This window comes from Tachyglossus aculeatus, chromosome 3 (assembly GCF_015852505.1).
Source record: "Tachyglossus aculeatus isolate mTacAcu1 chromosome 3, mTacAcu1.pri, whole genome shotgun sequence".
NCBI classification, from domain to species: domain Eukaryota; kingdom Metazoa; phylum Chordata; class Mammalia; order Monotremata; family Tachyglossidae; genus Tachyglossus; species Tachyglossus aculeatus.
Window position 1 is genome coordinate 30,351,635 of NC_052068.1, and position 25,719 is coordinate 30,377,353.

A 25,719-nucleotide genomic window follows, 5' to 3' on the forward strand; every position below is an offset into this window, starting at 1 on the left:
TTGTTCTAAATGCTGGGGTGATACAAGGTAATTGGGTTGGACACAGTCTGTCCCACCTGGGACTCACAGTCCTAATACTCATTTTACAGATGAGGTAACTGAGGCACAGAGAAGTGACTTACTCAAGGTCACACAGCAGACAAGTGGTAGAGCTTTGACACCTGTCTGCATGTTTTGTTTTGTTGTCTGTCTCCCCCTTCTAGACTGTGAGCCTGTTGTTGGGTAGGGACCATCTCTATATATTGCCAATTTGTCCTTCCCAAGAACTGAGTAGCCATGCAGGGGAAGGAGCGTGACTCAGTGGAAAGAGCACGGACTTTGGAGTCAGAGGTTGGGGGGTTCAAATCCCGGCTCCGCCACTTGTCATCTGTGTGACTTTGGGCAAGTCACTTAACTTCTCTGGGCCTCAGTTCCCTCATCTGTAAAATGGGGATGAAGACTGTGAGCCCCATGTGGGACAACATGATTAGCTTGTATCTACCCCATCATTTAGAACTATGTGCTTGGCACATAGTAAGTGCTTAACAAATACCAACATTATTATTAGTAGTAGTAGTACAGTGCTCTGCACAGAGGAAGCGCTCAATAAATGTGATTGAATGAATGAGCCGGGATTGAACCCATGACCTCTTACTCCCAGGCCCATGCTATTTCCATTAGACCATGCTGCTTCTGTTCTGACACTACATTGATTAATTTTGCTAAAACTCCAGCCCACTTTCCCAAAATGAAAATCTAAATGAAATGAAAAGATTCAGCATAATCCCCCATAATCTTTGCTCACATGGGGTAACCTCTGGGTGGGTGGCTAATCCACGTCCCTTTGTCCAGGAAAGCGGCTCACTGGGGTTGAGAACTTGCGATGCTCCAGGTACTTTTATCCTTTTTCTGGGGGCTCAGGGCTGCTTACTGGATTATTGGCCACCAAGTGCTATTCAACCTTATTTTCCTATGGGAAATTGCTCCCTATTAAGGAAGTAGAAACCATCAAACAACACTTTTGCCTCCAGCATGTCCTGACCAGAAAGCCTGCTCTGTCTCAGGCCTCTGTGGAAGCTCCTTGTGGGCAAAGGGAACAGGTCTTACTTAGGCTTTTATTGTATTTGTTGAGCACTTACTGGATGCCGGTGCTTTACTAAGTGCTTACTAGTATGGCGGTGAGAAGCAGTATGGCCTAATGGATAGGGCCTGTGCCTGAGAGTCAGGACGATCTGAGTTCTAATTCCGGCTCTGTTACTTGTCAGCTGTGTGATCTTGGGCAAGTTGCTAAACTTCTCTGTGCCTTAGTTACCTCATCTGTAAAATGGGGATTGAGACTGTGAGCCCCATGTGGGACATAGACTGTGTCCAACCCGATTAGCTTGTATATACCCCAGCACTTAGCACAGTGCATGGAACATAGTAAGCACTTAACAAATACCACAATTATTATGACATTACTAGTACTACCATGGAAAGGAGCTAGATACGTATTCAGCTGAATCAGCAACTGAAATTTGACTATTTTTCTTGGTTTTTCCAGGTCCCTCTTTGTGTTCAATTTTAGTACAGAAGGTCATGTATAGGGTAACCACATATCACTAGGGCATTCTGAAAAACCTTCAATTACATCCCTTATCCCATTTTAGGCAAACTGAGGCATAAATTCCAGTACCCAGTACTCACCCAAGTCACCTTAGTGAGTGCTCCTCAGGATTTCATTTGTCCTAGACTGTAAGTTCACCTCCAGACTGTAAATTCATTGAGGGAAGGAGCGTGTCTGCCAATTGTTATATTGTACTCTCCCTAGCACTTAGTATAATGCTCTGCAGGCAGTAAGTGTTCAATAAGTATGATTGATTGATTCCTCTTGCACCTCTTATCCTCTAATCGTGGGTATCAACAGAACTCTGTCTAGGCTCCCTACTGTTCTTGGTATACTCTCACTCTCTCTCAGGAAGCTTATTCAATCTCATGCTTCAGCTCCCACTTCTTTGCAGATGACTCCTTCTCAAATCTATTCTGTCCTCTCATCTGAACTACAGACTCATTTCCTCTTGCCTCAAGGACATTTTCACATGGATGTTCTGCTTGCTCTTCAAATTCAATATAGAGTTTCTCATCTTCTTTCCTAAACCCCTGCCCAACTTTCTCATCTCTGTCAAGAACACCACCCTCCTCCCTGTCCTTGGTGTCATCCTCGACTTTTCATCATCTTTCAGTTTCCAATTTAAACCAACTTCTAAATCCTTCCAAGTATTCCTTCAAAACGCTTGTTGGAACCATCTCTTGCTCTCCACCCAGCTAACATCTTGGTCCGAGGTTTGTCATATCACAGTTACCTACTAGATCCTGCCTCCAGTCTGTCCCCACTTCAATCCCTCCTTCACACTGCTCAGGGATCATCTTAAAACACCATGCAGCACCCATCTCTCCTCTCCTTAGAATTCCCCAGCAGCTACCCATCTCTCTCTGGTTCAAGTAAAAACATACTTAGAAAAAACATAGCAAATTAGATTGCAAGCTTCTGGTGGGCAGGGACTGTGTGTTTTGTTGTCAAACCCTCTGAAGCAGTTAGTACAGTTTGTTCCTCTCTGAAGGCTCTGAATAAAATGCTATTGATAGTCTGAAAAATTCCTCAGTGGGCTTCAAGGCTCTCTATTGGCTCTTCATATCTTACCTATTGACTCTCTATATCTGCAACTCCCCAATTTACATTCTTAACTCCTCCCCAACTCACATTCTAACTGAATCTCACTTTTGACTTACCTACCTCCAACACCTCACTCATCCTATTCCTCTGGCTGGAACTCCCTGTCTTTCAAATCTACCATACAACCCTCTTCTCATCTCCAAAGGCCTCTAACTAGTTCCTCTGATCAAAGAAGAATCCTGCTCTAAATTCATAACACCTAAATTGTGCCAACTAGAAGCCACCCTTAGTCATTTTGTATTTTATTCCTGTTCTCAACATTTATGTACATATGGATATTTGTCTCTTCAATTATTTATGCAACTATTTCTTCCTGATATACTACTGCCTGTTATATCTTTGTTTTTCCTCCTACACTCATCATTTCTAAATTAATTTTTATCTGCCTTCTCCCCCTCCAGATTTTAATCTCCTCAAGGGCCAGGAGCATGTCTTCCTTCTGCCGTGTTCTCCCAAGCACTTAGTAAAATGCTTTGCATTCAGTAAGTGCTCAAACAGTATTAATAAGTGATTGGCACTACCTTCTTATTCTTCCAACTGTGTCGCCCGCCCCCTGATAAATTTTCCAGTTTTAAAATAGCAAATCAATGCCAGTCCAGGCACTCATGGCTCATTAGCCATGTTCCATAGACGTAGCTTGGAAAGTCCAAACTGTCTTAATGATGTCTTAACCTACAAATCAAGCAAAAACTCCTCACTCTCACCTTCAAGGCTCTCCATCACCTTGCCCCCTCCTACCTCACTTCCCTTCTCTCCTTCTACAGCCCAGCCTGCACCCTCTGCTCCTCTGCCGCTAACCTCCTCACTGTACCTCGTTCTCGCCTGTCCCACCATCGACCCCCGGCCCACGTCCTCCCCCTGGCCTGGAATGCCCTCTCTCCACATATCCGCCAAGTTAGCTCTCTTCCTCCCTTCAAAGCCCTACTGAGAGCTCACCTCCTTCAGGAGGCCTTCCCAGACTGAGCCCCCTTTTTCCTCTCCTCCTCCCCTTCCCCTCCACCCTACCTCCTTCCCCTCCACACAGCACCTGTATATATGTTTGTACAGATTTATTACTCTATTTTACTTGTACATATTTTCTATTCTATTTATTTTGTTAATGATGTGCTTCTAGCTTTATTTCTATTTATTCTGTTGACTTGTGTGTCCACATGTTTTGTTTTGTTGTCTGTTTCCCTTCTCTAGACTGTGAGCCCGTTGTTGGGTAGGGACCATCTCTATATGCTGCCAACTTGTACTTCCCAAGCGCTTAGTACAGTGCTCTGCAGACAGTAAGCACTCTTGTGTGTTTGCCAGCTCGTCTTGGCCGCCTTCAGAGTTGGTTTTGCCTATTTGGCAAACATGTCGACAACCTTTTCCCACGGTTATTAATATGTCCTCCCACGTATCCCCAGCCACGTTATTGAACTGGGGCGGACATGATAACCTTACATATTCATCCCCTTTGCATGGTTATCTTGGGTCCTTGCCCACAGATGCTTTCCAGGCTTTAGGTTCCTCTCGTGCCGGAACTTCCTCCCTTTTGTACCCCCACCTTTGGCGGGCTTTTGCTGCTTTGGGTCCAATCATGCTTGCCTTTGCTCGATTACAGGTCCCTTTCGATTCTATCCCAATCCATATGGAAGAACGGCAAATAAGAGCATGTATATTGCCACCGCAAGCCTTCCTTGTTGGCTACCCGTCCCTTATCCCCTTCCCTTCCCTCTGGAATATTACATGTGATAATTGTAGACTTACTCAATGCATATCCGCCCGTGATGCCACTGCTACTATTCTTATAGTAGAACAACCTCGTCATGCTATACTACCAACCTCATTATCTCACCCTTGGGCTGAGTCCCCTGCGGATTCTGCCCTGCAGATGCTAGCTGATCATTTTCGTATTCCAAAACGGCGACATCGTCGGTTTGTTGGATTGTTAATCACTGGGTTTATCGCTTTGGCATCCCTTATTATTGCTACCACCTTATCCTCTATTACCCTGCATACTGAAATAACACAGGCCTCCTTTGTTAATTCCCTTGCAAGAAATGTTTCTGATGCTCTGCAAACACAGTTACGATTAGATAAAGACTTTACCGCTCACCTCTCTCTTCTACAGCATTCTCTTATAGAATTAGGAAATGAGGTTGATGCTCTGTGCACTCAACTTTCTTTTCAACGTTGTGATTATCGTTACCCTCATATCTGTGTGACCCCATATTATTATAATGCCACATTTCCCGGATTTTCGTGGTCTGCGATCCGAAATCGGCTCCAAGGAGCCTGGCATTCTTCAAATGTCTCCCTTGATTTGTCACACCTTGCCTTACTCTCCAATGCTATGCAAAATACCCGTCCCTTGACCATTCCTGCCGATATTGCTTCACCGATCATTTCTGCCCTTGAGGCGGTTAATCCTTTTAATTGGCTCTCAATGCTGCTTCATGGTCTCCCATATATTATTTTGTTGATCTTGGCCCTGTTTTGCCTGCCCTTCGTTGCCCGATGGCTATCTGTTTTCCTTCACCCGCTTCTTACTCAACTCCATGCTTTGCAATTGTTTCAAAAACAAAAAGGGGGACTTGTGGCAGACCTAACATCTGGGCCTAGGTAGTAAGCCAGGCCACCTGGCCTTCTGTGCTCACAGGAAGACTTACAAGGAGCAATGAAGGAAGTCAGACTGCTAGATGAATAACTTGACGCTGTTCTGAGAATGGGAACGTGCAGATCTAGGCATGAGCTCAGCCTTGCTGATAGCCTTAGCCTTGGTGATGAGCTCAGTCTTGCTGATGAGCTCAATCTTGCTGATGAGCTCAATCTTGCTGATAAGTTCAGCCTTGCTGATAAGCTCAGCCTTACTGATAAGCTTGCAGTCATCCTCCTGTCCCTGACTCCCTTGAGGCTCCTCACTGTATAAAATCCTCCACAGTGTGCTGAATAAACAGTCTCCTTGTCCTCCTTGAGACTCGCCTGGCCTGCGTTCTTTCATTGCGAGTGCCCGTCTCCCCGCTGCGCCGGATGCGTGGAGGCAGACGGCAACAAATAAATATGATTGAATGAATGAATGAATGAAAGATGTCACTGTTAGCACTCTGCCGCCTGCTGACCTAGGGGTCAATCCATGGTTGCACTGAAATGCTGGCTACATATTCTCCCTCCACCTTCAGATAATAATAATAATAATAGCATTTATTAAGCACTTACTATGTGCAAAGCACTGTTCTAAATGCTGGGGAGGATACCAGGTGATCAGATTGTCCCACGTATGGCTCACAGTCTTCATCTTTTAGACTGTGAGCCCACTGTTGGGTAGGGACTGTCTCTATATATTGCCAACTTGTACTTCCCAAGCGGTTAGTACAGTGCTCTGCACACAGTAAGCGCTCAATAAATACGATTGATTGATTGATCCCCATTTTACAGATGAGGTAACAGGCACAGAGAAGTTAAGTGACTTGCCCAAAGTCACACAGCTGACAAGTGGCAGAGTCGGGATTAGAACCCACGATCTCTGACTCCCAAGCCCATGTTCTCTCCATTGAGCCACACTGCTTCAGATTGACTGACAGCACTTATGTACAAATCTAGAATTTATTTATTTATGCATTAATGGTGTTTGTCAAGTACCTGCTATGTGCCAGGCACAGTTCATAAGTTCCAGGGTACATACAAGATAATCAGGTGGAACAACAGTCCCTGTCCCACAAGGAGCTCACGATCTTAAACTCTATTTTACAGGTGAGGGAACTGAGGCCCAGAGAAGTGATTTGCCCAAGGTCACACGGCAACAAGTGGTGGAACAGGGATTAGAACCCAGGTCCTTCTGACTCCCAGGCTCACGCTCTATCCATGAAGGCCACACTGCATCTCTATTTATATTATAGCTATATTTATGTCTGTCTCCCCCACTAGACTGTGAGTTCCTTGTGGACTAGGATCATTTCTTCCAACTCTGTTTTCTTTTATTATCCCAAGTCTTTAGTACAGTGCCCTGCACACAAGTGCTCAATGAATACCACTGATTGATTAATTGATTTCTGTAGGCTGTGCAATAATGGCTCCACCATTTGCCAGACTGCAGCCATCCAGGTCTCGATTCATGCCCAGGCTTGGGCTTATTTGATTTGGTGAAGCCCAGGCATATTCAGTTTATATGTCTTTTTTAAATTTAAAATTTAAATGATCACAACTCCCACATCAAATCTACTCACCCTATATTAAAACTGGGTTTTGATAAACATAAATACATTCCTTGGTTGCATTTTATTCATTCATTCATTCAATCACATTTATTGAGTGCTTACTGTGTGCAGAGCTCTGTACTAAGTGCTTGGGAAGTACAAACCAGCAGCATATAGAGACGGTCCCTACCCACAGTCTAGAAGGAGGAGACAGACAACAAAACAAAACAAGTATACAGGTGTCAGTACTATCAGAATAAATAGAATTATATCTATATACACATCGTTAATAAAATATAGTAAATATGTACAAATAAAATAGAGTAATAAATATGTAGAAATATATACAAGTTCTGTGGGGAGGGGAAGAGGGTAGGGTAGAAGGGGGAGAGATTGAGGGGGGGAGAAGGAGGAGGGGGGGAAAAAGGTGTGGGGGGGGGCTCAGTCTGGGAAGGCCTCCTGGAGGAGATGAGCTCTCAGTGGGGTTTTGAAGGGAGGAAGAGAGCTAGTTTGGCAGATGTGCAGAGGGAAGGAATTCCAGGCGGGCCAGGGGTTGACGGTGGGACTGGTGAGAATGAGGCACAGTGAGGAGGTTAGCAACAGAGGAGAAGAGGGTGCAGGCTGGGCTGGAGAAGGAGAGAAGGGAGGTGAGGTAGGAGGGGGAGAGGTAATGAAGAGCCTTGAAACCGAGAGTGAGAATTTTTTGCTATTCAGTTTCAAAATGTGGTTTTCATTCAAAATAGACCACATTGTCTCTTAGAATAGCTGTTATATATTCACCATGCAACAGATCTTACATTTTATATGAATTAATTTCATGTATGCAATTTAGATTTATTTTTGTAGGTTTCCCATTATACTGAAGCCCTGGGCTTCGGCCCCTAAAGTCTCTCAAAAATATGCCTTGCAGCTGTCATGCTGTTTGTTTCCCAGAATTTCCTGTCAATCAATCAATCAATGGTATTTATGGAGTGATTACTATATGCAGATCACTGTACTAAGAGCTTGGGAGAGTACAATACAACAAAATTAGCAGACTGCAAGCCAACAGTCTTCTAAGGCTTGAAGATGGTGTCCTTTTATCTGCCCTTACTCATCAGGGTTGAAGCCTTCACTTAGGTACAAGATTTAATTTCATCTAAGAGTGATGGTGGATTAATCTATGATATCTGTTAAGTACACATTGTGTTCAGAGCACCATAGAAAACTCTTGGAGAAGTACAGAGAAGCAACATGGCCTAGTAGAAAGAGCACTAGCTAGGAAGTCAGATAACATGGGTTCTAATCCCAAATCTGCCAATTGCCTACTGGGTGACTTTGGGAAAATTAGTTAACTACTCTGTCCCTCAATTTTCTCATCTGTAAAATGGGCATTCAATACCTGTCCTTCCTCCTACTTAGACAGTGACCCCATGTGGGACAGGGTTGTGTCTAGTGTGATAAATTTATATCACACAGCAGCGCAGCTCAATGGAAAGAGCATGGGCTTGGGAGTCAGATGTCATGGGTTCAAATCCCGGCTCTGCCGATTGTCAGCTGTGTGACTTTGGGCAAGTCACTTGACTTCTCTTTGTCTCAGTTACCTCATCTGTAAAATGAGCCTCACGTGGGACAACCTGTTCACCTTGTATCCTCCCCAGTGTTTAGAACAGTGCTTTGCACATAGTAAATGCTTAACAAATGCCATTATTATTATTTTTGTTATTACAACGCAACAGAGTTGGTAGGCATAAATCCAGCCCTTAAGGAGGATACAACCTAGTGGAGGAGATGTACAAAAATAGAGAAGTCAAATAACTAGCATTAGTAAAGGCAGGGTCAATCATTCATATGGACATTTGCTTAACATCTATTTCGCATCAGATAATGTCTCGAAAGGCATTTTACAGAATATTCCCTCACTGATGAAGATAGATCACTCTTAAACAATGATCCCTGATCTCCAAGACATGGGCTTTGAACAACAGGAACAATTTTATAGATAAGAAAGGCTCCAACAAGCAGATCACTGACTATGAAAATGCCTTTAATAAGATGATTTATACACTTTCATCCAGTATCTGATATTTATGTGAAAGTAAATAATACCTTCAGTTACTTCGTTATCAGACAATAGATTCCTTCAATCTTTAGAGCTGAGTTGAAAACATCAATAAATGGCATAGAGATGATTTTTATAAACTCTTGAAGTTTATATCCCCTGCACAGTGCAATACACAATGAATGATAAGCCCTCACTTATTCAGGGTAAGCCACGATATGTGTTGTCCTCATTGTAAGACGAAGTTGCTGGCCTGTTAGTCATTTCAGGGGTCACAGAGAAACAAAATTTGAGTTTAACTTTTGTCCCTTCCCCTTCTCACCTATTTTTGGAGGTGCTACTGAGCAGTGAAAAGCCCTCAGGAAAGGCATAAAGGAAGGAAGAGAAATTTGGAGCTATGCAACCAATAATTAGATCATCACACTCGGGAATAACCAAAAGTTATCTGTATATGCTTCTAAAAGTATTCAGTGGCAAAGATCTATTCTTGCCAAAGGCTTCCTGTCCTCCATTGAACTTATCATCAAGGATCCACCAGATGCTTCTGAATGCATTATTTCTGGAGAACTAAATATATTAAGATGCCTAATTTCATAATGATCCCAGTAATGCCGGGCTGATGGCATTTGGTACAAGATGTAACATCTCAGCGGACTCACCTTGTGGAGAAACTACTTTCTATAAATGCTAATTGCAGCTCATTGATGGAGAAAGATATCACATATTTCAGAACAATTATTGAGTCAGCGAGTACGGCACTTTCTCCTTGCATTCATGAGGAACCAATTGCCTTCATCCCTGATCTCCCTTCTTCCAGAAGAGGTCATTTGCAGGACGAAGAGACACCAGCTAGAGCTTCTATGGTCTGTGCTACCATTTCTAGGGCCTATGTAGGGGTCCAGGAGAGTGGGGAGCAATGGGGCTCCCTGTAGAGTGAGTTGAGGCCTTCAAGAGGCCTTCCCTAACTAACTTCCCTAACTAAGCCCTCCTTCCTCTTCCCACTCCCTTCCGCATCTCCCTGACTTGCCCTCTTTATTCGTCCCCCAACCCAGCCCCACAGCATTTCTGCACATATCTGTAATTTATTTGTTTAAATTAATGTATGTCTCCTGTCTCCCCCTCTAGACTGTAAGCTCACTGTGAGCAGGGAATGAGTCTGTTGTTACAGTGTACTCTCCCAAGCGCTAGTACAATGTTCTGCACTCAGTAAGCGCTCAATAAATACGACTGAATAAATGGATGAATTTGGATGGTGTACAACTTGATCATTTTATAGCTACCCTACAGTATTTATTCATTCATTCACTCAATCGTATTTATTGAGTGCTTATTGTGTGCAGAACACTGTACTAAGCGCTTGGGAAGTACAAGTTGGCAACATATAGAGACGGTCCCTACCCAACAGTGGGCTCACAGTCTAGAAGGGGGAGACAGAGAACAAAACATATTAACAAAATAAAATAAACAGAATAAATATGTACAAATAAGATAGAGTAATAAATACGTACAAACATATATACATATATACAGGTGCTGTGGGGAGGGGAAGGAGGTAAGGTGGGGAGGATGAGGAGGGGGACGAGGGGGAGAGGAAGGAGGAGGCTCAGTCTGGGAAGGCCTCCTGGAGGAGGTGAGCTCTCAGTAGGGCCATGAAGGAAGGAAGAGAGCTAGCTTGGCAGATGTGCGGAGGGAGGGCATTCCTGGCCAGGGGGAGGATGTGGACTGGGGGTCAATGGCGGGACAGGCGAGAACGAGGTACAGTGAGGAGATTAGCGGCAGAGGAACTAAGTACACTTAGTTCAGTGTACTAAGTAAGCGCTTAACAAATGTAATTTAAAAACAAAACAAACAAAAAAAAAACAGAAATGCGGAGACCCCAAGGGACAGATTTCCAGGAGGGAATTGCTGTTCCACCCCATGCTGGCTAAGACCTCTACAAACAGAGAAGCAGCATGGCTTTGTGGAAAGAGCCCTGACCTAGGACTCAGAGGACCTGGGTTCTAATCCTGATTCTGCCACTGGTCGACTTTGAGCAAGTTACTTAACTTCTCTGTGCCTCCGTTTCCTCATCTGTTTTCACTCCTACTTAGAACGTGAGCCTCACTTGAGAAAGAGACCATCCGATCTGACTAACATTATCTGCCCCAGCTCTTAGAACAGTGCTTGGTGCATAGTGAGCACTTAAATACAGAAACAGCATGGTATAGTGGATAAAGCATGGTAGAGAGGGCCTCAGGCCTTGGGCCTGGGCGAGATCCTCCCCCATTTTCCCTACTGAGAGCTCACCTCCTCCAGGTGGCCTTCCCAGACTGAGCCCCCTCCTTCCTCTCCCTCTCCTCCCCATCCCCCCCTTATCTCCTTCCCCTCCCCACAGCACCTGTATATATGTTTGTACGTATTTATTACTCTATTTTATTTGTACATACTTATTCTATTTATTTTATTTTGTTAATATGTTTTGTTTTGTTCTCTGTCTCCCCCTTCTAGACTGTGAGCCCGCTGTTGGGAAGGGACCACCTCTGTATGTTGCCAACTTGCACTTCCCAAGCGCTTAGTACAGTGTTCTGCACACAGTAAACGCTCAATAAATACGATTGAATGAATGAATGAATGGTAGTAGGAAGGTCATGGATTCTAATCCTGGCTCCTCCACTTATCTGCTGTGCAACCTTGGGCAAGTCTTTTCACTTCTCTTTGCCTCATTTACCTCATCTGTAAAATGGGGAGTGAAACCGTAAACCCTACATGGGACCGGGACTGTGTCCAACCCGATTTACTTGTATTCACCCAAGTGCTCAGTACAGTACCTGTTACATAGTAAGCGCTTAAATACCATAATTATCAAATACCAATTTTTAAAAAGTAATAAATGGCAGATATTTCGAGAGAGATCAAATCTAGGGCTTTCCTCTCCTCCAGGTCAGGTCCATCAGACTTGCACTGACCTTGATAGAGCCACGAGCTAGCTTCTCTACCTCTCATCAATGAATGATCTTGCTCAAGAAAACTTAAAAGAAAATAGATTTTGGGCTTTCTGTTGTGTCGGGGCTTTTCTTCTTTATTGTTCCCTAAATGCAACTTGCTTAATACATAAATTATGCTGTACGTTAGCAAATATATGGCCCACAGTTGTGAATTGCAAGGTTGTAATTCTACTGACAATTTCAGATGTTGTCATAAACCATCAGAGAGCTGTAGAAAACTGTAATGTAGTTTGAGTTTTTTGAAACTCCCAGTATGACATTCAAGGCCAGCAATTAAAAGATGCTTAATTTATCGCTTTTGTTTTCAAGAAATGTATATCACAATAAAGAATGGTTAATGGTCCTGTTTTCTTGGCTTCTTTTCTTCTGCCTATTTTGCTCATGGGTATGCATCAGGGGTCCTATTTGTATAAGAGGGGTTTGATTTTGTTAATGATGTGCATATAGCTTTAATTCTGTTTGTTCTGACGATTTTGACACCTGTCTACATGTTTTGTTGTGTTGTCTGTCTAGACTGTGAGCCTGTTGTTGGGTAGGGACCATCTCTATATGTTGCCAACTTGTACTTCCCAAGTGCTTAGTACAGTGCTCTGCACACAGTAAGTGCTCAGTAAATACGATTGAATGAATGAATGGATTACAGATGTGCTTGGGCACCTCTGTCTCCCTTCACCTAATAGAGCTGATTTATGATCCACTAGTGAGCCACATCCTCTGACTGATATCTGATAGTCCTGTGATGCAGTCTGAAGCAGGCAATATTGCTAGGAAGTACCTGAGTCTCAGAATGCTGGGTCTGGCCCCTAAGGAGTTGGAGGGAAGGGTGGACAATTTGGGTCCCGGTTCCTTGGTTGGGGGGTGGGGGTGACATGTAACCATCCTAACTTTAGTGGGGGGAGTGGGGGCTCCTGCTCACATTACCATTTCTGTGGAGGATGGTGGGAAAGGGTTAAAACACCAACCACAGCTACGGGAGGGGAAGGAGTGGGAATCTCCTAATGCTTTACCCTTTCCCTTCCCCTCTTGTCACTTGGCTGGTTATTACATCATTTAAACCACCTACACAATAGATAAGGGACTGAGATAAAGCGGCCACTTATCAGGTCATCTTGAAGGACTTCACCTAATTAACAGCACATTTTGAGCTAAGCCTTCATGGAAGCTTGTTTATTATTTCTCTGTCTTTTTCTCTCCTTTCCACCCTCAATAGTGGCATTTGTTAAGCACTCACTATGTGTCAGGCACTGTACTAAGCGCTGGGGTGGATACAAGCAAATTGGGTTCATCCATTCATTCATTCAATTGTATTTATTAAGTGCTTACTGTGTGCAGAACACTGTACTAAGCATTTGGTTGGACACAGTCCCTGTCCCAAGTGGGGCTCAGAGTCTCAATCTCCATTTTACAGATGACGCAACTGAGGCATGGAGAAATGAAGTGACTTGTCCAAGGTCACACAGCAGACAAGTGGCAGAGCCAGGATTAAAACCCATGACCTTCAGACTCTCAGGCCCCTGCTCTATCCACTATGTCATGCTCCTTCTCAAAGGACTGATTTCCCTGTCTCCAGAGTGAAACTTCCCTGTCAATCATAGGTATTGAGTGCTTACTGTGTGCAAAGAACTGTACTAAGCATCTAGGAGACTACAATACAATAGTATTGTATTGGTTCTTGTAAGCCAAGTCAAGTTTGACCTCTTTGTTAGGTTGGTATTGGTTGAAAAATCTTCCACGTAAATTTCAGCAATCAGCAGAGTGATCGGTGACAGTATATCTCCATCGATTCAGACGTGGTTTTGGTGTTCCTCTGTTGCTTCCCCTGCCTGTATTTTTCTTTTTTAGTGTCTTCTCCCGAGGTAGAATTTAAGCTCCTGAAGATATAGGTTGGGCCTATTAACTCTACTGAACTCTCCCAAGCAATTGGTACAGAGCTCTGCACATAGTAACCACTTAATAAATCCAACTGATTTGACCTATTGATTGGAAGAGTCTGTGGTGGGTCAGCTTCTTTCACTTCATTCCATCTCTTCACCCCAAAACCCTGTTATCCCTTTCCCAGAATACTTCACCGTGGAATTACAGCTAGGATGAGAAACTGGCAAAGGGAAGAAAAAGCCAAGCAATTCTTCATTAAACTACCTGTGCTGTACTGGGGGATTTAAGGGTCTGGGATAGCGCCACAAGTTTTTATTCCTTGAAAGTTTTGGGGAGACTGCTTTGCCAGCTTCCTCCCCAGAAGCAGGGTGGTGTCATATTGGAATTGAGCAGCTTCAAGCTAAAGTAGACTAAACAGCTAATAATTCAGCTCTGCTCTCATTCACTCTGTGAAGTGCATCCGGTGATGTGAAATCACATCACTCTGTGAAATCCATTCTTCTTTTGAAATATGAATATATTTTTCTGCAGGGCACCAGGCCCTTTACTATTCTCATACCCATCTAATGCAGTAGAAACCTTAGCAAGGATAGGACTGTTTATTAATGGAATCAATTAATGGCTCTTGCCAGTAGACCAACTTTCAAGGATGGGCCCTGAGGAAAGAAATGAGAAATGTCTACCACACAGCTACTTACATTAACTCCTTCAGGTCAATGTGGGTGAAGGGATACATGGGATTCCATTTGAAGGATTCACAGACAGTAGTCCTGGTAAGAATGCTTAAGCGTCAATATAAATCCCCTGCTAGACTGTAAACTCCTTGAGGGCAAAGATCATGTCTACTGTACTCTCCCAGTTGCTTAGTACAGTACTCTGCCCTCTTAAAATACTATTTATGGACTTAATGATAAATCACACATGCAAACTGACAGGCAGATATGACAAAGGCAAGCTCTAATTTGCCATGTACTGGAGTGATTCGGAGTCCTGTTTTTCAAAGGATTGTATATGTTGGCAGATTTTGAATATTTTACTTAAAAATAAGATAATTTGCATTTCACTGTGCATACAATTTGACTATTTTAAGTGTTAAAATACATAGAAGTTCCTCAACCACTTGCTTCTACTTCCTCCAAAGCTCCTGTTCCTATTCTTCCTTCCATATATGTCTCCATCCCTTTTGATCAGCCTAAGGAGATGGTTGGCCTAGTTTACCCTTACAGAAACCTGGGAGTCAGGAGTTTGGGATTCTAGCCTCAGCTCTTCACCTGGACTGATTTGTGACCTTGGGCAAGTCACTTAGCCTCTCTGTGTAAGAATGTATGATGCTTAGGGCAGCACACAACTTCTACTGGAAAAATAATTCGATTATATTTCACACTGACAATGGGAAAATCTAATCAAATGTCTTGCGAGAACAGGCAGTTTGGATTTTGGTCACTAGCACTGAGTTAAGAATGCACTTTTCAGGTTTGTGGCCAGTCAATTGATCTTTTTAGTCACACTTGCAATAATAATTGTAGTATTTGTTAAGCACTTACCATGTGTCAAACATTGAAATAAGAGCATTTCTAATATGATTGATTGATTAAGCCAGAGTTGACATCACAGATGTGAGTAAATCTTCCTAAGGAAAAGGTCCAAATAAAAGACTTTCCTTTTTATTTACTGATTATCCATCTATTCTCTTCTGTCTTTATTCCTCCTCAGGTAATCTTCTAGCTGTACCTCGTTCTCAATTAATCAATCAATCCATCAATCAATTGTATTTACTGAGTGCTTACTGTCTGCAGAGCACTGAACGAAGAGCTTGGGAGAATACAATATAGCACAGTTGGCAAAAACAATTCCGAGAAGCAGCGTGGCTCGGTGGAAAGAGCACGGGCTTTGGAGTAAGAGATCATGGGTTCAAATCCTACCTCTGCCAGTTGTCAGCTGTGTGATTTTGGGCAAGTCACTTAACTTCTCTGTGCCTCAGTCACCTCATCTATAAAATGGGGATTAAGACCTTGAGCCCCCCGTGGGACAACCTGATCACCTTGTAACCTCCCCAGCACTTAGAACATTGCTTTGCACATCGTAAGTGCTCAATAAATGCCATCATCATTATTATTATTATTTCCTGTCCCCACGTCAAGCTTACAGTCTAGTAGGGGAGTCCTTTGCTCCTTGACTCTCTTGCTTCTGTCCCCTTATGCCTGGTCTCTCCCCAATCCTGCCCACATCAGGCAGATTCATTCATTCATGAAATCATATTTATTGAGCACTTACTGTGTGCAGAGCACTATATTAAGCGCTTGGGAAGTACAATTCAGCAATAAAGAGAGACAATCCCTGTCCACGCTGGGCTTACAGTCTAGAAGGGAGAGACAGACATCAAGACAAGTGAACAGGCATCAATATAAATAAATAGAATTATAGATAGATACACAAATATTGTGGAGAGGAGAGAGGGGTTAGAGCAAAGGGAACAAATCGGGGAAACCCAAAAGGGAGAGAGGGCTGAGGAAAAGGGGGGCTTAGTCTGGGACATGAGCCTTCAGTGGGGCTTTGAAGGGGTAAGTGTGATTGTTTGGTGGATTTAAGGAGGGAAAGCGCTCTAGGCCAGATAAAGGACATGGGCCGGGGTCGACGGCAGGACAGGCGAGATCTAGGCCCAGTGAGAAGGTAAGCTCCAGAGGAGGGGAGTGTGCGTGGGCTGGATTGTAGAAGGAGAAAAGGGAGGTGAGGTAAGAAGGGGCAAGGTGATGGAGAGCTCTGAAGACAATAAGAGGAGTTTTTGTCTGATCGGAGCTTTTGTTTGTTAAGGAGGTTTCGTTTGATAAAACAAACAAAACAGATCACAGCTCTTTCATATTCAAAACCCACTCACTACCAAAAACAATCCCAATTAAACATCCAGCAATCTGAGCCATATCAGCCACTTCTCTGTCTCTCCCTAAATCCAGAAAATGTTAATCCAATAAATGTGAGATGTATGAAAATGTAAGCTCATTGGAAACAAGTTGCTCTATAAATCTCAGGCTGAACAAACCACTGCAAAACCTGCTTTTCACTGTTGATTTGCTTCTTGCCTAATAATATCTAAGAGTTCTGCAAGTACAAACTAATTTACTCTAGTTTATAGGGAGCACTTTCAGTTTAGCTCATATCAGGTTAAAAATCTCAAAAAGTCTAGTACCATCTTGTTTTCACAGAAACGGAACAATTTCTGTGACTCAGCTAGATGATGCACCCCACCTTTAAAAACCATATAAATCCCACCAAGGAAAGAGAAACCACATATTATGCTGAGTAAGACCTTGGACAACTGCTGTCAATTAACAGAAAGTAATTGGGAACACCACTAGTGGTGCATTGAATAAGGTCAGAGTTAGAAGAGATCTCCTTTAACCTGGTCTGTCAGGACACGCCAGTGAGGGAGTCCAGGCAGAATTGACTCATTTTCTTAACTGTCCCATTGGAAACAAGTCACTCCTGAAATTTCATTCTCTACACATCATCAATTCCCATTTATTTCTCTTATTTTTCACCCACTGAGGATTCTTTTTCTCTTCCCACATTTCTACATTTCCTTTAATTTTCTGGTCAGATATTCAGTCCATTGTCTCTACCCAGAAAAACAAAAGTTAAATAGATCCCAACTGCTAAATGAAAAATATTTCATCCTCCCTATTGACTTGAATCTGCTAATCACTTTAAAATGTCCTTTCTGAAAGTGTCTCCATCTATTGCAAAAATGACCACTGAAACTCGACATTTGGTAAGGTTAAACTCACTTATTTCCTTTGGGGTAGGGAAGAATTAACAACCCTCAGAGAGCTAAATTAATATAACTTTGTGGGGCTGACTTTAAATACTTTGATTGCACTTAATAAACACTAGCCTTAAATTCAAGTTATCATTAAAGTTCCTACTTCAGCTCAAGTTTGAAAAGTACATCAATTCAAAGTCTGGGCATTGTTTCTTTTTTTAAACTGACAGCTTGTGTGAAAAAATAGAAAATATCATTTCATTATTTTTTCTAGTTAGTGACCAAAACTAACGCAAAAATGTGAAAGAGTTGATAAGCTTAGTCGAATAGTTAAAAGGGCAAAAATGTAGTTTCAGAGAAATATTAATCACCTTAAGTCTATTCAGGCTGGGATTTCCAGTACATCTTTAGTTTTGGGGGAAGATTCTATTTTCAGTTTGGTTTCAAATGTCTAGTTTATTTTGAGGCATAGCTACCATGAATTCAAATTTATTTTAAACCTCAATAGTTGATACCTTCTTTGAGGGTTTGTTATTGCTTATGGCTTATATAATGATTTTTCCTTGGATTGTGGAAGAAATTTGCCAGCTTTTAAGGAAGAAGCCCATTTGGGGCAAACCATTTGTCACTGTAAAGTCACAAAAATTAATCAGTTTGTGAATTCTATTTTTTGGGAATGGTTAACCCGATCTCTAGCTGTGGAAAAAACAAAGAAACAGGAATTTGGTTAGACTGGTTTTCCTTTCCTATTTTCTCTCACTAGATGGCAGAAATGAACAACAAATATTTCACAAACAAGAGTGAGAAAATGCAAGTGACACCTGTTTGGAGAGCCTTTGATGTTATCTTTGGTAACAAAGCAGATGCCTGATGTATCTCTTCTGCAATCCATCTTTACCATTGTCTTCATCCATCTAAACCCAATGAGACTGTGAGCCCCATGGGGGAGATCTATTTTGTTTATATCTACCCTAGGGCTTAGCACAGTGCTTGGCCCAGAATAAACAGATAACTAATCTAGGTAAATCAAATGAAAAGCAGTTATCTAAGAAAATACTTCTTTACTCAGAAGCTGGTAAGCCCGTGGACTTTGCTGTTCTAGAACACTGGGTGAGCCCCAAATCAGTCGTTTCAAATGGGTCATTTTTCTACAAAAACATTCAGTCCATGTTTCCCCACTCTTCAAGAACCTCCATTGGTTGTACATCCACCTTCACAAAGAACAGAAACTCCTGACCATTGGCTTTAAAACACTCAATCACCTTTCCCCTGCTTAACTCACCTTGCTTTTCTCCTACTACAACTCTCACACTTCACTCTAATGCCAACCTACTCACCATACCTTGAACTCATCTATCTCCCCATTGACCTCTTGCTCACATACTGCCTCTAACTTCAAACACTCTCCCTCTTCATATCTGCCAATGTGCCTCACTGAAGGCACATCTCCTCCAAAAGGCTTTCCCTGACTAAGCCCTTATTTGTATATAATGTATATGTATATACAACAATGTATGTATCCATAATTTATTTATGTTAATGCATGTCTTCCCCTCTAAACTGTAAGATTTCTGTGGGCAAGGAATATTCATTCATTCAATCATATTTATTGAGCGCTTACTGTGAGCAGAGTACAGTACTAAGTGCTTGGGAAGTATAAGTTGGCAACATATAGAGACAGTCCCTACCCAACAGCGGGCTCACAGTCTAGAAGAGGGAGACAGACAAAAAAACAAAACATATTAACAAAATAAAATAAATAGAATAGTAAATATGTACAAGTAAAACAAATAGAGCACTAAATCTGTACAAAGATATATAAAGATGCTGTGGGGAGGGGAAGGAGGTAGGGCGGGGGAGATGGGGAGGGGGAGAGGAAGGAGGGGGCTCAGTCTGGGAATATATCTGTTATATTCTTACACTGTACTCTCCCATGCACTTAGTACAGTGTTCTTCACACAATAAGCACTCAATAAATATGACTGATTGATTTTGATAAATTGCCCATGATTGATTATTTGGGATACAGTAAGGAACAGAGTGAAAAATAGGATTTAGGAAGTTCCTAATTAATTAATTATGGTATTTGCTAAGTGCTTACTATGTGCCAAGCACTGTACTAACCACTGGGGTGGGTACAAGCAAATCAGGTTGGACACAGTCTCTGTCCCACGTGGGGCTCACAGTCTCAATCCCCATTTTCCAGATGAGGTACCTGAGGCACAGAGAAGTGAGGTGACTTGCCCAAGGTCACACAGCAGACATACGGTGGAGCTGGGATTAGAATCCATGACCTTCTGACCCCCAGACCTGTGCTCTTTCCTGTAGGCCATGCTGTTTCTCTGTGACTAGTCAGCCAAGAAGGAAATCATAATGCTGTTCCCGGTAGCATCCTGTTGCTGCTTTTTGAGACAGAACTGGGCTGAATGGGTCTCACCCATTATGACATTTCTTATGCCATTTGGACCTCAGAGGTACTGGTCATCCCCTTTAAGTTTCTAAGTAGCCTCCACCAAAATCAACAAGAGCTGTGAAAACTGGTATATAATAGGAACAGATGAAAAATAGCAACTGGTAAATAATTGGAACAATAAGCCCAGGGCCAGACTGGGACAGCAGCTGACAAATACTTCCAAGGCAGCATAAAAACAAAGTGATATATGGACCTTAGTCTCAATTTTCAAAATCCAGCCTGGACCTGTAGAAACTATAGTTTCCTAAAATAGTCTTCTGACATATTCCAATTTATTCTACTCTCCTGGATGTCCTCCTACCTGAACATGTTCAGTCGATCAATCTATCAAACGTATTTATTGTGTGATTATTATGTGCAGAGAACTGAACTAGGCACTTGGGAAAGTACAATACAAAAGAGGTAGCAGACACGTTCTTGTTCCGCAACGAACTTACAGTCTAGAGGAGAAGACAGACATTAATAAAAATAAGTAATCTATAATATATAATTTAAAGATATGTACATAAGTGCTGTGGGGTGGATGGTCGGGGGGAGCAGCATGGCCTAGTGGATAAAGCACAAGCCTGGAAGTCAGAAGGTCATGGGTTCTGAACCTGGCTCTGCCACTTGTCTGCTGTGTGACCTCGGGCAAGTCACTTACTTCTGTGCCTCAGTTGCCTCATCTGTAAAATGGGGATTGAGACTGTAAGTCCCAAATGGACAGGGATTGTGTCCAACTTCATTAGCTTGTATCTACCCCAGCACATGTAACAGTGGTTGGCACATAGTAAGCGGTTAATAAGTACCATTATTATTATTATTATTATTATTATGAGAAGCCCAAAGTTCACAGATCCAAGTGTGTAGATAACTCAGAAGGAAGAGGAAGTGGAGAAAAAAGGGTTTAGTCGGGGAAGGCCTCTTGGAGAAGATGTGACCTCTGACTTAGCTCCTTTACTACGTTTTTGTCCTTTCTCCTCACAAATCTCCAGTGTTTTATTTTAACAGTATTTAAGTACTTACTATGTGCCAGGTACTGTTCACTAAGTGCTGGGATAAATACAAGTGAATCAGGTTGGACACAGTCCACATCCTACTCGGTCTTCTCTTCATTTTCCAAGGGATTTCATACCTTCACAAGGTTTCGGGTGTCATCATTCCACAGGTGACTCCTAAATCAGTATCCCCAGCACCACTCTATCATCAGCTATACTAATCCACTTTGCTTCTAGAAGAAGCTTGAAACTTAACACAAAGTTAAGGAACAAAGTGACCGCCTCATCTTTGTTTCTTTCCCTTATCCTCTTCCTAGCTCACACCTTTGTATTATACCTGACTCTTCTGGCACTAACCTATCACATTTAGTCTGCCCCTAAATCCTTCTAATTTCTTCTTTTTAACATTTTACCAATTTACCCCTCCTTCTACAACTACTACTACCCTCATCACACCCCAGTGCAGTAATACAATGGTTCCCCTTCCAAGATACTCCCATCCCTTCAATCTATTTAATCTACTTTTGAAATCCTTCTGAAAAGTCACTACCTTCAAGAGGCATTTCCTGACTTTTCTCCAACTCTCCTGGTCATGTCACCTTATCTGCCATCTTAGTTCTCATGCATATATCTGGGAAATTACTTATATTTCCTTTTTATTATTTGTATCTATATTCTTTCTTTTACTTGGTATATATTTTCCAGTTAATGCCTGCTAGTCTGCTGTACTGTAAGTGGGGACCACACCCTTGATTTTTGGTGAAAATTACTAGGTATCTAGTACAGTTCTCTGTTCACAGTAGGCACAAAATCAGTACTACAATCCTCACAATTTCTGGATCATGGAAAATCTGGGTGCTCTCCTGAAGATTCTTCATATACAGTGGAGTCTAAGACTCCATCTGGAGGAGAGATTCCTATGATAGGCGAAACAACAAACCCTACCTTTCTCTTCCATTACCAATGAGTTCAACCTCACTTTTGAATTATTTATTCATGCATTCAATCGTATTTACTGAGTGCTTACTGTGTGAAGAGCACTGTACTAAGTACTTGGAAAGTAAAATTCAGCAACAAAGAGAGACAATCCCTGCCCACAATGAGCTCACAGTCTAGAAGGGGGAAGACAGACATCAAAATAAGCAAACAGGCATCAACAGCATCAATGTAAATAAATAGAATTATAGCTACATATACACATTAAAACAAGTAAACAGGCATTCATATAAATAAATAGAATTATAGAATTAAAGCCATTCTCAAATAATAGGGCTGTTTTTCAAATAATTATGTGCTGAAAAGGACATGAGGTATTCAGAGATACTCTTTCCCTTATTTATCTTCTAAATCTATCAAGATTATCCACTTCTGCTACTTTATCAGGATAAGGGTTCATTGGGAAAAATATTCAGTACTTGGTTTGGAAGATCATGCCTACTACATAAGCATGTGCCCAACAACAGAAATGCAGGTTCCTGAAGGAAAAACATACATGCTAAAATGTTCTTGCAACTCTTTTAACCTGTCAAATGCATTGCCTAGTGACATTCACTATTAGTATGGTATTCCAATTCAGTGTGCAACAAAGTCAGGCAAATCTTTGAGTGCTTAGAATATGGGTCCTCCTTTAATGTGCGACTCATTGTAAAATAACAGAGAGATAGAACTGGAAATCTCTTAAAGTGAAATAAGTCCCCAAACAACCAGTTTCATTCTGAAAGGCTTTTTCACTGTAATTGAAGTGGCAATCAGTATACTGCAGTATATCCAAGCTTTTAGCACTGCACTTCACTACACCCGAAACCACAGCATAGAGGCTCAACAATGGGCTCATTTCTTTTACCATACAGCAATAATTCAGCTACCAAAGCAATTCTCGCACTATTAAGCACTTCTCTTGCTTCTTCAGAAGGAAAGAAAAGCTTAAGCATCATAGAGAAATATCTGTAGAGTGAAGGTAACCAATTACCTGTAAGCCAGTATCAGGGTAAGCATCAGAGTTTAACAGGCTGGTGGTAAAGAATGTTTACTCAGGTAAGAGCAGACTGCATAACCTTGAAGGAGAGAGGGCAGTCTAGTGAAGAAGTCTTGATAAGTTCTCAGTATCTGCAATGTTTGACAGCTAGACTAATCCTTTCCTTTCCCATTAAAAAAAAAATGGGGGAATTTATTTTCCAGTTCACTCCTGCAGACTTGGCAATGGAAATCAACCGAGGATTCTTTAAAAGGATGAGGCCACAGATTGTACCAGAACAAAATTAAAGTAGAATTCCTCACAACAAGACCAGGATTTTGTCATGGTCTTAGCTGACACCAAGTTGATTTATTTCGAAGGAAAAAATTAAGACCAGATACCTTTTTATATTGGACCACTCAGGAAAATCTGATCCAATCCATAAACACAAGACTGGTAGAAAAATGCATTTGTAAAATCATTACAATTTCATTTTAGTTTTTTTAAGAGATCTTTCTTTAGGGAAGCAGCTTGGCCTACTGGAAAGAACACGATTCTGGGAGTCAGAGGGCCTGGATTCTAATTTGGGCTTCACCACTTGTCTTCTGTGTGACCCTGGGCAAGTCACTTAACTTCTATGTGCCCCACTTCCCCCATCTGCAAAAAGGGGTTTTCCCTTCTACTTACACTGTGAGTCACATATGAGACCTAATTTTCTATCCCAATATTTAGCAAATGGCTTGGCACATAGTAAGCACTAAACAAATACCACAATTATTATTATTATCATTATTTGTTCACAGGCTTTGTGTACTATGACAAATTTACTGGATGATCTCTGAAAATCAATCAGTGGTATTTATTGAGCACTTACTGTGTGCAGAGCACTGTACTAAATGCTTGGAAGAGTATAGTACAACAGAGGTGCTAAACATGTTCCCTGCCCACCCCTAATTAACTACAAAATTCTGATTCAGGTGTAGCTTCAGTTGCTACAGAGGTAAAAAGTAAGTGTTAGAAGAACAGAAAGATGGTATAGGCAAGGTCAACCCCCAGATGGTTTTAAGAGAGATGAAGGAGAGGGAAACACTCACTCTGTGCTACCACCACACTTTCCCCAGAAATTATGTATAAGTTTAGGCTAGGCTTTTTAAAGGATGGAGATGCTAATAGTTCTAATAGTTTGCCTCTTCAACCTATTTCACCGCAACAAAGCAGCTGTCCAGAAGCTAAGCCTGTAGAGGGAAGCAAAGACCATTCTGTTCAAAGCCAATAAACAAAGCTTCAATTTGCCCATAACCGTGGCTTCAAAATGATTGCAGAAATATCTAAAACTATGGTAGTTAGATTTGTGTAGAATGATAGATCTCTGGGAATAGGTGAAGCAGACATGACCCCTAGCTCTCTTCCTCCCTTCAAGGCCCTACTGAGAGCTCACCTCCTCCAGGAGGCCTTCCCAGACTGAGCCCCTTCCTTCCTCTCCCCCTCGTCCCCCTCTCCATCCCCCCATCTTACCTCCTTCTCTTCCCCACAGCACCTGTATATATGTATATATGTTTGTACATATTTATTACTCTATTTTACTTGTACATATCTATTCTATTTATTTTATTTTGTTAGTATGTTTGGTTTTGTTCTCTGTCTCCCCCTTTTAGACTGTGAGCCCACTGTTGGGTAGGGACTGTTTCCATATGTTGCCAATTTGTACTTCCCAAGCGCTTAGTACAGTGCTCTGCACACAGTAAGCGCTCAATAAATGCGATTGATGATGATGATGATGACCCCAACCCATCAGCGTTGTCTTGCGGATAGAGCAGGGGCCTGGGAAATCAAAGGACCCGGATTCATTCATTCATTCATAGATGCAGTGTGGCTCAGTGGCAAGAGCCCGGGCTTGGGAGTCAGAGCACTGTCACATGTCTGTTGTGTGACCTTGGGCAAGTCACTTCACTTCTCTGAGCCTCAGTTCCCTCATCTGCAAAATGGGGATGAAGCTGTGAGCCCCACGTGGGACAACCGGATCACCTTGTATCCCCCCAACCAGCGCTTAGAACAGTGCTTTCTATATAGTAAGTGCCATCATCATCATCATCATCATTCATTCATTCAATCGTATTTATTGAGCACTTACTGTGCGCAAAGCACTGTACTAAGCGCTTGGGAGGTACAAGTCGGCATCATAGTCCCAGCTCTGCCACGTGTCTGTTGTATGACCTTGAGCAAGTCACTTCACTTCTCTGAGCCTCAGTTCCCTCATCTGCAAAATGGGGATGAAGCTGTGAGCCCCACGTGGGACAGCCTGATGACCTTGTATCCCCCCCACAATGCTTAGAACAGTGCTTTCCATATAGTAAGTGCTTAACAAATGCCATCATCATCATCATTCATTCATTCAATTGTATTTATTGAGCGCTTACTGCGTGCAAAGCACTGTACTAAGCGCTTGGGAGGTGCAAGTCAGCATCATAGTCCCAGCTCTGCCACTTGTCTGTTGTATGACCTTGGGCAAGTCACTTCACTTCTCTGTGCCTCAGTTACCTCATCTATAAAACTGGTATTAAGACTGTGAGTCCCATGATGGACTGTTGTCTGTGACCAACCTAATTACCTCATATCTACTCCAGTGCTTAGAACAGTGCCTGGCACATAGAAAACACCAAATACCATTAAAAAAACCCCACAATTGGCTTTATAACATCTCCCCTGGTCTACCCGCACTTTCTAAACTGTTCTTTACTCAGATTAACCTGAGCAAAGAGCCATACATCCAATTAACAGTTTTGGCATTGATCAAAAAGTTAAG

At 42.2% G+C, this 25,719-nt stretch overlaps 1 protein-coding gene across 15 annotated transcripts in view; it reads right to left on the reverse strand.

The window, feature by feature from the left end:
• The window catches only part of KCNMA1 (potassium calcium-activated channel subfamily M alpha 1), a 950,458-nt gene that overhangs the window by 328,275 nt on the left and 596,464 nt on the right, over positions 1-25,719 (reverse strand). The gene's annotated exons all lie outside the window — the stretch shown is intronic.